The sequence below is a fragment of the Anabrus simplex genome, chromosome 5 (genome assembly GCF_040414725.1).
Source record: "Anabrus simplex isolate iqAnaSimp1 chromosome 5, ASM4041472v1, whole genome shotgun sequence".
NCBI lineage: Eukaryota > Metazoa > Arthropoda > Insecta > Orthoptera > Tettigoniidae > Anabrus > Anabrus simplex.
In genome coordinates, this window is record NC_090269.1 from 297,644,450 (window position 1) to 297,661,907 (window position 17,458).

The 17,458-nt window shown below is 42.4% G+C and overlaps 1 protein-coding gene across 1 annotated transcript in view; it reads left to right on the top strand.

The window, feature by feature from the left end:
- The window catches only part of LOC136874852 (uncharacterized), an 81,227-nt gene that overhangs the window by 16,902 nt on the left and 46,867 nt on the right, over nucleotides 1-17,458 (top strand). The window lies entirely within an intron of this gene.

The following is a 17,458-nucleotide window of genomic DNA, read 5'->3' on the forward strand; positions in this document are numbered from 1 at the left end:
TACTAGTACTGTTGTTGTTTACATAGCAAAGCCAAAATATAGAATTCATGCTAGGAACAAGATTCGCATCGAGAAATGTTATATAATTTGTGTGTGACACAGTTGTTGTCTTAAGACAATAAAGGTTTAGAAAATTCATATCAATCGATCATGCTATCGATTCAATTCAGATTTAATTTCCATTCAGTTGGCAGTATTATCAGAAACGGCAGAGCTCCCTCCTTACCCTTCACCCTTGTAAAACCAGGTACCGCTAGAAGTTGCGCGTACTGTACTTTTCACAGATGATTTTGCGCACTTTTGCTACGGCACACATCAATGGCATCACTCATTAAGAACTCTCTTAGAGACGATGACATTGATATTTTATTTCTCCAAGAAGTTTGTACCTACAATTTGATATGTTAAGCCCATACGAATACTATGTTAATTTAGGAGAGGATACTCGAGGAACAGCTATTGTATATACCGTAGACCTGGTCTTGACATTCATGATTTCCTTGTACATCCAAACGGTAGAGTGCTCTCCGCTCGCTATGAACACTTTGTACTCATTAATATATACAATCCATCAGGAGCGCAAAACAGATTAGAACGAGAAAAGATTTTTCTAGAAGACTTCAACATTCATCTCACACAGGGAACGAATATTATACTTGCAGGTGATTTCAACTACATCCTCCACCCGAAGGATCCAACCGGACCCAACGTTAACAACTCGGTAGTGCTCTCTGAACTAGTCCAGCAGCTCTGTTTAAGAGACACCTGGGAAATGAAACACGGGAATTACGTTGAATTCACATTTTCCCGCCACAATTCAGCATCCAGACTTGACAGAGTTTACTTCTCTTACACAATGTCCATAATTACACACATAATATTCGTCATCCCAGTCCCTTTCTCTGACCATCATACAGTACTCCTTGAATCACGTGTTGGCACGCATGTCCCAGTGATAGGAAGAGGATATTAGACGTTGAAGAATAAACGTCTAAAGACTCCAGACGCTACAGAAGAATTTTACACGATGTGGGAACGAATAGTCGACAAGAAACGGAATTATTCCTCAACTCGTGTGGTGGATTCATGCGGCTAAACCCGGTGGAGAAAACAAGGAATAGCTAGAGAGGGTTTCCAAGTTTTTCGGGAAATGAGAAATTGAGGGATCAGCAGTCACAACATTTATTAGAATTGTAAGAAATAACAATAAATAATTTGAATGATTTTAAACATTAACAATAACTAAGCTTTAAGATCAAACAGTGTCTACATATCCATGAGCCGAAAACGGCCACCAGCTGTGCACAGGATAACAAATATAAATAAGACTGTTGTCTTATGAAAGTGGACAAAAATTCAGAATATCTGAAATAGATATGTATATTAAGTTTGAAGGCTAGTCCAAGCTAGTCCGATATTAACTTAAATAGTCGTGACTAGATATTAAAGCTATCAAAAATTGTGAAAAAGTGGTCTCCAAGACCAATAAATTAACAAGGATTCTAAATTTAAACAAGACTTTACAGCACCAAATTATCCACCAGGAAATAATAATTAATATAAATGGTTTCCAAATATGAGACCAGCAATTAAAGAGTCCCGCACTGCAGTGCTATTGAAATCTTGAAAGGCAAACCAGCTGCATAAAATAGTCGTCTTCGAGAATTAGACATGGCCAGTCAACAAGCTGCCGGCTTCAGTGCGTGCGGCGAAGTTCAGCCTGGACGAAAAGAGAACATTCAAACTGCCGCGGAGCAGCGATTACTGTGAAATCATATTGAGAGTGAGGGCTGCATCCCTGTAGAACTGGATTGAGGTAGCCCTTAAATAGCGCTGTAGAAGATTTCAGATAGGACGCAATATAATTCTCACGGTTTTCGATTTGGACAGTTGTTATTAGTAGGCTGTGTGCCTGATCTTGTTATATTTTGTTATGTTTCTTATGTTTTATTATGAAATTTTACGTTTGTTAAATAGTCTGTTGACAGTGCAAGTGAAATTTGCTCAGTGTAGCTGTATCTTGTGCTTCGTGAATAAATAAATAAATAAATAAATAAATAAATAATGCTGTAAGACTAAGAGATATAATTACACAACATTACATGAAAATCTTAACAAAAAATACAAAATAGTGAGGAAAATGGAGTCCAGAAAGCATATTAAAAACTTCCAATTAATGAATTAATTAATATAACAAAAGCCAAATACAAATAACAGAAACGACCAATGAAAAAATAGAAAAGCGCGGAAGAATACACTCTCGGTACCAATCAGAAATTAAGTTGCCGGTGACGCAGTCATGTCAAGGTGATGCAACCAATCAACAAGCAAGAAAAAATGACGTAAGGCAGCGAAGAAGAAAAGGAAAATAGGCAAGCAGTGTTCGTATGACCTGTGACATGATTGCATGTCGAAGGGAAATTATAATAAATCAACAAAAAGTAAGCAAACCGAAACAATTAAGGTAAATCCGCCACGGTAGAGATGCCGCCCCGGTAGAGATGCCGCATACACTGTAGCTAAAGGTTCCCATCGTTACAGCTAGATGGCAATATGTGTGGTTTTTCAGTTTTTAAGGAAGAACTACTGTCTGCGAGTGTGACGAAATTTGCTCGTATATTACGCCAATTATAGCCGATATCATGAGGCGAGTACATGTTTCCTCCTGACAAAGTTTTTGCGTGTGTTAATTTATTGTATATTAAGTTGGCTTCAAATGCTTAAATCAGACGTTTTTAGTACAGTAGACGTCATAAACATAACTGTAGTTGAGAGTAAGCTAATTTTGGGCCATGATAGCCTTGAGGTATGAAAACAGGAGGGTGCGGCGTCTCTCCCTGATAGTTGGCCTTCGGGCTGAGCAGCGGTCGCTGTGCAGGCCAGAGCCCTTCAAGAGTGTTAAGTGCCGTGGGGTTTTATATAACACAGTGAAGAATCCATTGCACATGCACATTTATAGTAAATCGAAATTAAAATATGATTTTAATGTTGTAAATTATCAGATAGATTTTTTTCCATTGAATGATTATATTATGTGGATATAATTGTCTTGTAGTACGTTCTAGTGTTCGGTTATATTAAAGTTGAAGAAATTGGCTTAAATTTGATTTTGTCAGTAATTATTTTACTCGCGGCATCTCTCCCGAGCAAAGTCGGCGTCTATACCGGGATCCAGGGAGAGACGCCTCAGATGCAACAATTCCTTTGTTCACTCCTTTCTCCCATTTACTTTCAATTGCCAATATTTTGTTCATCCCTGATCAAATATACATGTGTTCAAATTATGCTCGATGAATTTGCAACAATTTTTAAAGTAAATATACCGAGATATAACAAAAGACATAAAAAGTGCGGCAACTCTCCCGGAATTACCCTACGCTAAGAACAACATATAACATAAATTCAACAAAAAGGAGAAGCACCGAAAATAGTGAAAATCACCAACAAATCGTACGTTCATGGACGCATGAACCACCTGGCATACGGCGTTTCATCTGAAATTCGTCTTTTCATCAAGCTCTGGAACGAGAGCACACTCGGCAATTCTACGAACAAGCCTAACATGACTACAGTCGTACGCAACAGCATGGGCATGACGTATACCATAAATTAACAGAAATTAATAATATACTCTGTCAGATGAAAGAACAACATGTACAGGGTGTACAAGCATGCACACGCATTCCTTCCTTAGAAGAAGGCGTCCTTATACGACTTGCTAAAGAGAAGAGTAGAAAAAAGGAAAACGGCAAACCGCAGGGGGTTTCATTACAGGAATTTACAATATTATTCAAGTGGCAACCGATCATTTTGAATTAGCGTTTGCTCTGAACTCCACCCAACAAAGCACATCAGCCCAAATCTTTTCCCAGCCTATCCAGAAACAAGTTTCTACAGATGAAATCCAGCGACTAGAGAGTGATATACAACACGAGAAATTGTTACAAGCTATCAACGACGCACGTTGTAAAAAATCACCTGGCCCTGATGGTCTTTCTTAGGAATATTACAAATGTTATTGGCAATACATAAAGGACGACTTACTGTTACTTTTCCAAGAAATATCCAAAAGTGAAGAACAGATAAACAATTTCGGTGAAGGAATAATGGTGTTAGTATCAAAGATTAAGTCACCCAAATCCTTGTCGGATTACGGTCCAGAAACTCTAAGTAATACAGATTACATACAAGCTGTTTGAAAAATTCCTGCCAGACGCTTACAATTCACTTTACTTAATATCTTAGATTTCGAGCAGCATAATGTGTCGAATAGCTCCAATATCATGCATGACCTCTCAAATCTACGTAACTTGGTGCTGCACATGTCATCTCAACCAAACAGATATGCTGCACTCGCCAGCATAGACTTTCAACAAGCCTTTCACCGCGCTAGACATACTTATCTATGATCTGTTCTAAGAAGATTTGCTTTCCCAAACAGGATAATCACAACACTACGGAACTTATACAGCAATGAAACACCCAGACCACAAGTTAATGGCTTCCTCACCAAAACAATTCACATTCACATATCGATTAGACAAGCTTGTCCACTCTCCACAGTACTCTTCGCCATAAGTGTGGAACAATTCTTTAGACAACTTTGAAGCTTCCAGAAATGCAACTAGTTTCAACGCCCTTACAAGCGGACACCTATGCGGACGACATTAGTATTATCTTGACACAGCCCAAACAGCTAGAAAAATTAAGACTGGTCATGGACGGCTATCGACATCGTGCTGGAGAAAAATCTATCCACTCAAATTTTTAGTACTACCATTTGGGCTCTGTCCTACACAAGGCCAATGGATTCCCTCTGCCGAAACATAAAAACTCCTTGGAATAGCATTTTGTGCGAATTTGACTCAAATGATTGATCACAACTGGATAAATTTGCTCAATACTGTTCGCTCTGTCCTATTTGCTCAACACCTTAGAAACCTAAATATGTCAAAAGGTCTGGACAGTTAACACAAATGCACTCAGTAAACTGTGATACGTACCACAGATTTTACCTCCACCACCCATAATAGTTGAGAAAGTCGATCTAGCTATAGGGTACTACCTATGGAGAGTGTATCGGACGTACACCCGCCCCGCGCATTTACGCTGACTGACAGAGCAAATGCAACACCAAGGAGGAGTGGTTCGAAAGGGATGAAAGTTGGGGGAAAAACAGAGACGGCACGGACGAATAATTGATGTTTATTTCAAACCGATATGCAGGTTACACAATGCGCACGGCATCGACTCAGTAGGATGTAGGACCACCGCGAGCGGCGATGCACGCAGAAACACGTCGAGGTACAGAGTCAATAAGAGTGCGGATGGTGTCCTGAGGGATGGTTCTCCATTCTCTGTCAACCATTTGCCACAGATGGTCGTCCGTACGAGGCTGGGGCAGAGTTTGCAAACGGCGTCCAATGAGATCCCACGCGTGTTCGATTGGTGAGAGATCCGGAGAGTACGCTGGCCACGGAAGCATCTGTACACCTCGTAGAGCCTGTTGGGAGATGCGAGCAGTGTGTGGGCGGGCATTATCCTGCTGAAACAGAGCATTGGGCAGCCCCTGAAGGTACGGGAGTGCCACCGGCCGCAGCACATGCTGCACGTAGCGGTGGGCATTTAACGTGCCTTGAATACGCACTAGAGGTAACGTGGAATCATACGCAATAGCGCCCCAAACCATGATGCCGCGTTGTCTAGCTGTCTAGCGGTAGGGCGCTCCACAGTTACTGCCGGATTTGACCTTTCTCCACGCCGACGCCACACTCGTCTGCGGTGACTATCACTGACAGAACAGAAGCGTGACTCATCGGAGAACACGACGTTCCGCCATTCCCTCATCCAAGTCGCTCTGGCCCGGCACCATGCCAGGCGTGCACGTCTATGCTGTGGAGTCAATGGTAGTCTTCTGAGCGGACGCCGGGAGTGCAGGCCTCCTTCAACCAATCGACGGGAAATTGTTCTGATCGATATTGGAACAGCCAGGGTGTCTTGCACATGCTGAAGAATGGCGGTTGACGTGGCGTGCGGGGCTGCCACCGCTTGGCGGCGGATGCGCCGATCCTCGCGTGCTGACGTCACTCGGGCTGCGCCTGGACCTCTCGCACGTGCCACATGTCCCTGCGCCAACCATCTTCGCCACAGGCGCTGCACCGTGGACACATCCCTATGGGTATCGGCTGCGATTTGACGAAGCGACCAACCTGCCCTTCTCAGCCCGATCACCATACCCCTCGTAAAGTCGTCTGTCTGCTGGAAATGCCTCCGTTGACGGCGGCCTGGCATTCTTAGCTATACACGTGTCCTGTGGCACACGACAATACGTTCTACAATGACTGCCGGTGGAGAAATCACGGTACGAAGTGGGCCATTCGCCAACGCCGTGTCCCATTTATCGTTCGCTACGTGCGCAGCACAGCGGCGCATTTCACATCATGAGCATACCTCAGTGACGTCAGTCTACCCTGCAATTGGCATAAAGTTCTGACCACTCCTTCTTGGTGTTGCATTTGCTCTGTCAGTCAGTGTAAATTAAGTGCCTTGGAGAATACCATCTGAAATACGAAGCTTGCAACAACTAATACAAGAAGTTTGAACATTTCTGAACAAATGTAGCTACTATAAAGTTATGTTGTGCCCTCTGGTGTGAAGATGAACTATTAAAATTCAAGAGTAATTTTATATATATCCACCTGAAAAGGAACCAACTTAATTCAAATATAATTCAAGTATAATTACTGTTACCATATGTTTTATTTTCCAGGTAATTTATAAATTTCTTACTCAAAATTACTTTCGACAGACTGAATAACCTAACAGTTATGAAAACTGAAAAAAGATGGCTTCAGATATCACAAATTAACTGAAGACCTATCATAATATTACATTAAGTTAACAGCTTTTACTAACAATTTGTTATTGTGTTAATCTGGAAGCCAATTTCGAGGTGAGTTCAGTACAAGTTGCTGATAACGTGATCGATCCACGTTGCGGTAAGGATGTTGGTGGACTGTGGTAACAAGATAATGAACTAACACGAAGGTGTAATCACTTATTGTGACAACATCGAAGGGAATCAACCTACTAAGCCCTAAGGTGTTGGGATCCACCGAAATTCATGAACAGGAAGGAGATTACCACGCGCTAATCAAGTGCGGTTTTTTAATTATTTGTTTCTTTTTACATTATCAAAAGAGACAATAACAGAAACAGCGATCACAAGGTCATGCTGGCTAGTATTCGATTCATTCGCAGACTAAAAACTTAAAGATAATCCAGTTTATAATAAGAATATTAGTTTTTATATAAGTATACTATTGTATTTCATTGCCCAGCTCCATGGCTAAGTGGTTAGCGTGCTGTCCTTTGGTCACAGGGGTCCCGAGTTCGATTTCCGGCAGGATCTGTAATTTAAACACCATTGGTTAATTTCGCTGGCACGGAGGCTGGGTGTATATGTTGTATTCATCATAATTGCATCCTCATCATGACACGCAGGTCGCCTACGGCGGCACTAAAAGCCATACGCCATTTCATTTTGTGTTCATTTACGCAAAAATTGACACCGCAGTTGCTATGATGAGCTGTTCGCCCGCTGCAGCCGTTCGAAACGTACTGAGCCATTCGAAATGAGAGGTTCGTGGTGCAGTTCTCTCCACGGCCTAACGACGATAATCTGCGAAGTAATTAGCCCGACGAAAGACCTATGCAGTGGTGCATTAAATTAACGTCCATAACATGAGCGCTGAACAGCAATTTTCGTTTCTATTAGAACATAGTAGGATACCATAGTACAAATAACAATCGGTCTACGCATTCAACTCTGTTGTAATCCTTGAGTAGTTCTTGCGATTTCAAACTTTAATAGCAATTTTCTTTTCTATTGTAATTAGGATAAGTCTGAACGTAGTTTAAAAATTACTGTAGTGTATTGTAGTATCTTATTAGAAATTAGCGTGCTTATTCCATTATTGTGAAATATTTGTGTAGTACAGGTATCTGTAGAAACTTTCGTACTAGAATTCTGTTGTTGAAATTAGGATAGGCTTAACTGCAGTTTAGAATAGTGTAATTCTTGTGTATTCCTTTCGGTATTCAGTAATTAACGGCAGTTTTTATCTTGTTAAGGTATTGTAGGATAAAAATATAGTATGACTAAGTAGTATTTTCGCGTAGTAGTATATTAATTACTTTATTGTCGTGCGATCTTTGTGTACTAACCTAAACAATATTTCTTTCCTTTCATTTCTGTACACAGAATAAGTTATTTTCTTTTTTTCTTTTCTTTTCATTATTCCGTAAATAATGGCTAAGGAGTGCAACTGTAGGAACTGTGGGTGTGGCCAAGGATAAAGGACTATGAGGGAGGAGTTGGAGAGTGGGAGATAATTAGGATTCTCTCAGAGAACAGGAAGAAAAGTAGGCCTCCGTCAAACAATGTACAGGTTACAGTAGGTATAAAAGGGGGATGGGAAGGAAGGAGTGAAGTGTAGAAGACAGGTTGTCTAATGTTTTAAGGGGAAGGATATTGCAGGCTGAGGGATTCATTCAAGATTAGAAATCAGGACAGGTGCCTGTGAGAAATTGGTACAAGTCACTCCAGGTAGAACAAGAAAGGGAAGATGAGGAACAGGGAATTGTTGCTGAGAAGTGTGGAAGTAGGAGGAAAGGAAAAGGTAGGAAAGGGAAATGTAGAGTAGTAGATAGGAAAAGACAGGAACAGTGTCATGGGAGGGAGAAAAGGGAGGAAGAAGTAGCTTCTGCAGACGTCAGGAAAGATAGGGCTGAGCAGGAGGGAAGGGGATCAAATGAGATGGGTAGGGTTGAGGCTCTGGTCAAGGGAAATTCAATTGATAGACACGCCGGAAAGTGTGTGGAGGAAAGGAATCAGGGTAGACTGTTAACCAGGAATTAGGTTATGACATATGTTGAGGAAAGTAGAAGAGAAGGACGAGGGAATGTACGAGGTGATAGCGCTTCACGTTGGTACCAAAAACGCTAGGCAAGTAGGTATAAGAACCGGTACCAACATAGTTGCGGGTGTGTGGGATCGGATAAATGCAGCATGAGTGAAGTTTAAGGAAGCAGAAATTGTTATCAGTGGAATACTGTGTAGGAGAGGTACTGACTGGAAGGTGATTGGGAATGTAATTGAGACTATGGAGTGGGTATGTGGGAAACTGGGAGTGAGACTTTTAGATCCTAATGGGTGGGTGGGAGATAGAGATCTTCGCTCAGATAGACTTCACTTAAACCGCTGTGATACGTGTAAGTTAGGAAATTTGTTTAGAAGGTTATAGGGAGGTACATTCAGGGAAACGGGATGGTGTAGGGAGCGGTGATAAGGGTACCGGCATCTGGAAGTCAAGTAGGAATTACATAAAAATGTTAGTGTTTAACTGTGGAAGTATTACAAAGAAAAGAATGAAGTAATTTTTAGATAATAGGAGTCGAATTATGGCTGAAAATGATATAATGGAAGCGGACATTTCTCACGGAACTGGAGGGTGTATCGTAGGGATAGGACAGGAATAGTATTGAAAGAAAAAATTGTAAGCTACAAAAAAGTTAAAGATGACAAACATGAAATTCTTGGTGTAAGGCTCAGCTCTAAAGATAATAGGCAACTTGATGTCTTTGGAATGTACAGCCCAGGAAAAGGGTAGCGCTGACGCTGATATGGAATTATTTGATAAGCTAATCACCTATGTGGGAAACGATATGGAAAGGAACGTGATAGTAGCGGGTGATCTCAATTTACCAAAGGTCAATTGGGAAGTTAATGCGAACGACAGCAAGCATGACCAACAAATAGCAAATAAATATGGGAAGGCCATCTGATTCAGAAATTGATGGAACGAACTAGAAGGAAGAATATTCTGGACGTGGTGCCGGTAAAACCAGATGAGCTCTAGAGAGAAACCGAAGTAATATATAGTATTAGAGAACACGAAGCTGTTTTTGTCGTAGTTAAAAATAAATGTGATAGAAGGGAAGGTCTTAAAAGTAGGACTATTAGGCAGTACTATATGGCTGATGAGTGATGAAACAGCCATGAGGGAGTTTTTAAAAAGTAACTATGATCGGCGAAAAACGATAAAAGTAAACACACTCTGGGAAAGGTTTAAAGCAATTGTTGTGGAATGTGAAAACAGGTTTGTACCTTTAGAGGTGGTAACATATGGTAACATATGGTAAAGACTCACTATATTATAACAGTGAAGTAAAGAGGCTAAGAAGGAGGTGCAGGTTGGAAAGAAATAGATTTAGAAATGGCTGTGGAAGTAAGGAGAAATTGAAGGAAACTACGAAATGGAATCTAGCAAAGAAGACAGCTAAGGATAACATGATAGCAAGCATAATTAGCACTTACACACATTTTAGTTAAAAATGGAAGTGTATGAACAGGAACTTTAAGGCAGAAACAAGTTCCAAGAAAGGCATTCCAGGAATCATTAATGAACAAGGCGAGTGTGTATGCGAGGATCTTCAAAAATCTTCAAAATTCAGTCGGCAGTATGCAAAGATCGTTGGTTACAAGGATAATGTCCAGATAGAGGAGGTAACTAATACTAGAAAAGTACTAAAATTTACGTATGATAACAAAAACATTTACAGTAAGATACAAAATTCGAAGAATTAGGAAAACATCTGGAATTGATAAGATTTCGGGGGATATACTAAGACAATGGATTGGGATATAGTACCATATCTGAAGTACTTATTTTATTATTGCATGGATGAAGGAGCAATACCAAATGAATGGAGAGTTGCTATATTAGCTTTTGAGTATAAAGAAAAGGCTGATATACAAAATGTTGAAATTTACAGGCCAGTCAGTTTTATATGCATTGCATGTAAGCTTGGAAAAGCATTCCTTCTTATTATATTAGGCATGTTTGCGAAATGAATAACTGGGATAGAAGGCAGTTAGAGTTTAGGAAAGGTTACTTCACTGAAGCTCAACTTGTAAGATTCCAGCAGCATATAGCAGAAATCTTGAATTCAGGAAGTCAAATGTGCAGTATCGCGATTGACCTATCTAAAGCATTGATAGGGTAGATCATGGGAGACCTCTGGCAAAAAAAGAAATGAGTGCAATATTGGACTAGAAAAAAGATGGGTGGCTATATTTCTAGAAAACAGACCTCAGACAGTAGGCGAAGCTTTATAGGTCCCTGTGATAATGAAGAGGGGAATTTCTCAAAGCAGTATTATTGGACCTTTATATTTTCTTATACACTTAAGAAAATGGAAATTGCAACACCATTTAAGCATTGATCGTTTGTATTGATTTTTAAGATATGGAACGACGCCATGTAGGTGTGTAAACGATCAAAGCTTCATTGGATTGTTGCAACAGGTCTCCCCACGTGATTGGTCGCGGAGGAATCAACTCCAGTATCCGGGCTCTGGTGTAGCGTAGTTGACTTGCAGTCTGTGCAGTGAAGTGTTCCCCGTCAAACATGCCTCAACGACAGAGAACAGCACGCTATCAACAACTGTCGCCGTTTGAGAGGGCTCGGATAATTGGGCTGTGTGAGGCTGGATTATCACTAAGGACTGTCGCTGCACGTGTTGGCCGACAGGCATCTACGGTACAACGTGTATGGCAGCAGTGGTCAAATGAAGGTACCCACACTCGTAGACATGGCACAGGCCCATCGCGACAGACAACTATGAGAGAGGATCGCCGCATCATTCGGATGGCCCGGATGGAACCCCATGCAACAGCAGCGCAAATTCGAGCAGCTGTGGCACCCCACGTTACACAACAAACAATTGGTAATCGCCTGCGTGCAGCTGGCCTACGAGCCCGTTTCTCTGCAGAAGGTGTTCCATTGACCCCACAATAGCTGCGTGTAAGGCTGGCCTGGTATCGAGAAAGATCGACGTGGGTCGACGAATGGCATAGGGTCGTCTTTAGTGATGAATCGCGCTTCTGTCTTGCCCGCAGTGATCGCCGGAACCGTGTGCGCCGACTTACCGGGGAGAGGGGCCGCGCAGATCTTATTGTCGAGAGGCACACAGGGCCAACACCAAGCATTATGGTCTGGGAAGCTATTGGCTTTAATGTGAAATCACAATTATTGCTTGTTGAGGGCACTATGACTGCTAAACAGTACGTTGATAGGGTACTCAATCCAGTGGTTGTCCCTATGATGGCGAACATTGCTAATGGGATGTTTCAGCAGGACAATGCCCGGGTTCACACTGCACGCATCTCCAGAGAAGCTCTCCACGACATCACAACCTTAGAATGGCCCGGCAGATCCCCTGACGTCAGTCCTATTGAGCATGTGTGGGACATGATGGGTCGACAACTGGCCAACCGTCCTCAGCCACCCACAACTCTGGAACAAATGACCCGTGCAGTGCAGCAAGCATGGACCACAATTCCTCAGGAAGCGATCCAGGGCCTTATTGACTCCATGCCTCGACGAATTCAGCAATGTATTGCAGCTCGTGGTAGGCACATCCTGTATTGATTGTTGTCCAAACTTGCGGTCAGAGGGACCTAAAAGTGTAATCATCGAATCACAACCACACACTCGTCCTGGGTGTTAAATTGCAGCAATGTAGCACCACTACTTCTGGGTGCTGCAATTTCCATTTTCTTCATTGTACACTGACTGACAGAGCAAATGCAACACCAAGAAGGAGTGGTCAGAACTTTATGCCAATTGCAGGGTAGACTGACGTCACTGAGGTATGCTCATGATGTGAAATGCGCCGCTGTGCTGCGCACGTAGCGAACGATAAATGGGACACGGCGTTGGCGAATGGCCCACTTCCTACCGTGATTTCTCAGCCGACAGTCATTGTAGAACGTGTTGTCGTGTGCCACAGGACACGTGTATAGCTAAGAATGCCAGGCCGCCGTCAACGGAGGCATTTCCAGCAGACAGACGACTTTACGAGGGGTATGGTGATCGGGCTGAGAAGGGCAGGTTGGTCGCTTCGTCAAATCGCAGCCGATACCCATAGGGATGTGTCCACGGTGCAGCGCCTGTGGCGAAGATGGTTGGCGTAGGGACATGTGGCACGTGCGAGGGGTCCAGGCGCAGCCCGAGTGACGTCAGCACGCGAGGATCGGCGCATCCGCCGCCAAGCGGTGGCAGCCCCACACGCCACGTCAACCGCCATTCTTCAGCATGTGCAAGACACCCTGGCTGTTCCAATATCGACCAGAACAATTTCCCGTCGATTGGTTGAAGGAGGCCTGCACTCCCGGCGTCCGCTCAGAAGACTACCATTGACTCCACAGCATAGACGTGCACGCCTGGCATGGTGCCGGGCTAGAGCGACTTGGATGAGGGAATGGCGGAACGTCGTGTTCTCCGATGAGTCACGCTTCTGTTCTGTCAGTGATAGTCACCGTAGACGAGTGTGGCGTCGGCGTGGAGAAAGGTCAAATCCGGCAGTAACTGTGGAGCGCCCTACCGCTAGACAACGCGGCATCATGGTTTGGGGCGCTATTGTGTATGATTCCACGTCACCTCTAGTGCGTATTCAAGGCACGTTAAATGCCCACCGCTACGTGCAGCATGTGCTGCGGCCGGTGGCACTCCCGTACCTTCAGGGGCTGCCCAATGCTCTGTTTCAGCAGGATAATGCCCGCCCACACACTGCTCGCATCTCCCAACAGGCTCTACGAGGTGTACAGATGCTTCCGTGGCCAGCGTACTCTCCGGATCTCTCACCAATCGAACACGTGTGGGATCTCATTGGACGCCGTTTGCAAACTCTGCCCCAGCCTCGTACGGACGACCAACTGTGGCAAATGGTTGACAGAGAATGGAGAACCATCCCTCAGGACACCATCCGCACTCTTATTGACTCTGTACCTCGACGTGTTTCTGCGTGCATCGCCGCTCGCGGTGGTCCTACATCCTACTGAGTCGATGCCGTGCGCATTGTGTAACCTGCATATCGGTTTGAAATAAACATCAATTATTCGTCCGTGCCGTCTCTGTTTTTTCCCCAACTTTCATCCCTTTCGAACCACTCCTTCTTGGTGTTGCATTTTCTCTGTCAGTCAGTGTATATACAGTATCAATGATATGTGTAAAGAAGTGGAATCAGAAATAAAGCTTTCTGCGGATGATGTCACTCTGTAAAGAGTAATAAATAAGCTATAAGATTGTGAGTAAGTGCAAAATGACCTCGATAACGTTGTGAGATGGACAGTCGATAAACGGGCTTAAAAGTCAGATTGTGAGTTTCACAAGTAGAAACATTCCTCTCAGTTTCAATGACTGCGTTGATGGGGTGAAAGTTCCTTTTGCGGATCATTTAAGTACTTAGGTGTTATTATAAGGAAAGATCTTCATTGGGGTAATCACATAAATGGGATTGTAAATAAAGGGTACAGATTTCTGCACATGGTTATGACGGTATTTAGGGTTCGTGGTAAGGATTCAAAGGAGAGGGCACATAAGTCTCTGGTAAGACCCCAACTAGAGTATGCTTGCAGAGTATAGGACCTTCACCAGGATTACTTGATTCAAGAACTGGGGAAAATCCTAAGAGAAGCAGCTCGATTTGTCCTGGGTGATTTCCGACAAAAGATTAGCGTTACAAAAATGTTGCAAAATATGGGCTGGGAAAACTTGGGAGAAAGGAGACGAGTTGCTCGACTACGTGGTATGTTCCGAACTGTCAGTGAAAATATGGCGTGAAATGTAATTATTAGACGAATAACTTTGACTTTTCGAATTCCTATTTTCCATATGTTGCGACATTTAGCGAAAGAAGGCCTTTTTACACAATTTTTGAGGAAACATAATTTTCTCAAATGTTGACCTCTTGCCGGACTGAGTGGCTCAGACGGTTGAGACTCTGGCCTTCTGACCCCAACTTGGCAGGTTCGAGCCTGGCTCAGTCCGGTGGTATTTGAAGGTGCTCAAATACATCAGTCTCGTGTCGATAGATTAATTGGCACGTAAAAGAACTCCTGCGGGACTATATTCCGGCACCTTGGCGTCTCCGAAAACCGTCAAAGTAATTAGTGGTACGTAAAGCAAAATAACATTATTATTATTATTATTATTATTATTATTATTATTATTATTATTATTATTATTATTATTATTATTATTATTATTATTATTAACTTCTTGATATTTTGTCACCATATAGCCTACTACGAGACTCGCTAAGACTAATCAAGCTCGCACGACATGATACACGTGTCATGCTGATCTTTTTTCTATTTTAACGTCACGCTCACACATCGAAGGTTGCGGGGACGGAAGGGTAGGAAAGGGCTAAGATTGGGAGGGTATCGAACGTCGCTTTAATTAAGGCAGAGATCCATCATTTTTCTGGTGTGAAAATGTGAAACCACGTAAAAACATCTTCAGGGCTGCCAGATTGGTATTCGATCCCGCCATCTCCCCAATGCAAGTTCACAGCTGCTTGACCTTAACCGCACGGACAACTCGCTTGCTACGTCTTGGTGATTTTAGTACTCAAAATGTTGGCACTCTTGCATCACCCAGGGACGTCATATAGTGGTCATCCTCGTGTCACTAGGTACATTTGTCCTTGCTCTTTACAACCTGATATTACCGGGCTGAGTGGCTTAGACGGTTGAGGCGTTGGCCTTCTGACCCCAACTTGATAGGTTCGATCCTGGCTCAGTCCAGTGGTATTTGAAGGTGTTCATATACGTCAGCCTTGTGTTGGTACATTTACTGGCACGTACAAGAACTCCTGCTGGACTAAATTCCGACACCTCGGCATCTCCGAAAGCCGTAAAAGTAGTTAGTGAGACGTAAAGTAAATATTATTATTATTATTATTATTGTTGTTGTTGTTGTTGTTGTTGTTGTTGTTGTTGTTGTTGTTGTTACGGAATTATCCGTGGAAGTCAGAGGTGAAAGAAGGTGCGGGCTGGAACGGGTCTAACTACAAGTCCGAAAGATGAATTAAAATTTCACTAAAGGTTATATTTTCAAAACTTAACAATGGTGACATAGAATTTTGAGCGTACAACAAATAACAACAAGTTAAATCAGGTACACAATCAAGAAATCCAAGATTAGATAAAAACTTAAACCAGTTTCCACTAAGGGAAATAACAAGAATATCAGGTACAATGTAGGCTTACAAATTCTGGGCTACGAGCCCCAAAGTCTGAGCTCTCAGCTCATAACCACAAATTACCAAAGGGCAGAAAACCCTTAATTACATGGAGCATTAGCTCCCAACTTTACATTTCAAGCCTCTCTAAGGCACTTTTACCACAACACCATAAAGAGCTGACCCGCTCTCGATCTTTCAAGCCTATAGAGGCAATAACAGACTTTTACACAAATTGCCATCAAGGCATAATAAAGAAACAGGGGTATCTCGCACCCAATCTACTGGGCCTTAGTGTGCAAAAACTAGGTTAATTTAAATGACCCAAAACAAAAAGGATGGAGGCGTGAATTGCACTCCTAAATCTACCTTTTAAAACCTAAGTGGCTCTAGGCCGATACACAGGGGCTAATCCCAAGCTAGGGAGGTGACTCGTATGAGAAAACTTTAATACATTAAGGAAGAGAAGAAACGGGTACGAAAACATAGTCACCTCACTTTCAAATGAAGGGGAGCTCGAGAGGGTAAAGCACTCTCTATCCCCGAATTAAACTTCAAGAAAACTGAAGTTTACCAGAAAAGAAGACTTTACATGTTTAATGGTTTACATATGAAAGGTTTCTAACCCTCCCCGAGAGTTAAACTGCTGAGCTAGCGCGAAATAAAGATGTTAAAAGGCCATTACCTTGTTGGAGATCTGCTGTCTGAAGAACGAGGCGCTTCCCGCCCCCTGCTACATATCCAGACACAAAGCTAGATGTTACTGAAGTGGCCCGGAGACAAGAAAATCAGCAGTTTTTATACCCTCGTGGAAAGTTCGAGACCTTTCATGAATGATAACAACCCGCCCTCAAACTTTTATTGGCTACAGTACATAGTTACATACAAGATTGGAGAAGAAAGCCCCGATTGGCCGAAAATTAATTACATAAAGTCCTGATTGGCTACATTCAAAACAGGCGGAAAGAAAGGATTAATATTGCCAACCCACAAATGACAGAACAAAATTTAGTAAAGAGAAAACTTATGAATACAAAATTTCTCCAAGAAAGTTCATTCCATTGCGCCAGAGTGTATTACCATAGTTTTTGGTAGAGACATCTGTTAGAGAATGTCCACACTTCTTGATCAATGAAAAACAAAAGCAAATCCAAAACACTCAGTGACATCTTCTGATAACTAGTAGAGTTAGTTCGGTGGTTAAAGTTCCGGGTTTCTCCAGTAGAGAAGTTCCAATTGGCGCAAGATATGAACTTGCGTCGCGTAGAGGTGTACCGCCCGGTACAATTATTATTATTATTATTATTATTATTATTATTATTATTATTATTATTATTATTATTATTATTATTATTATTATTATTAT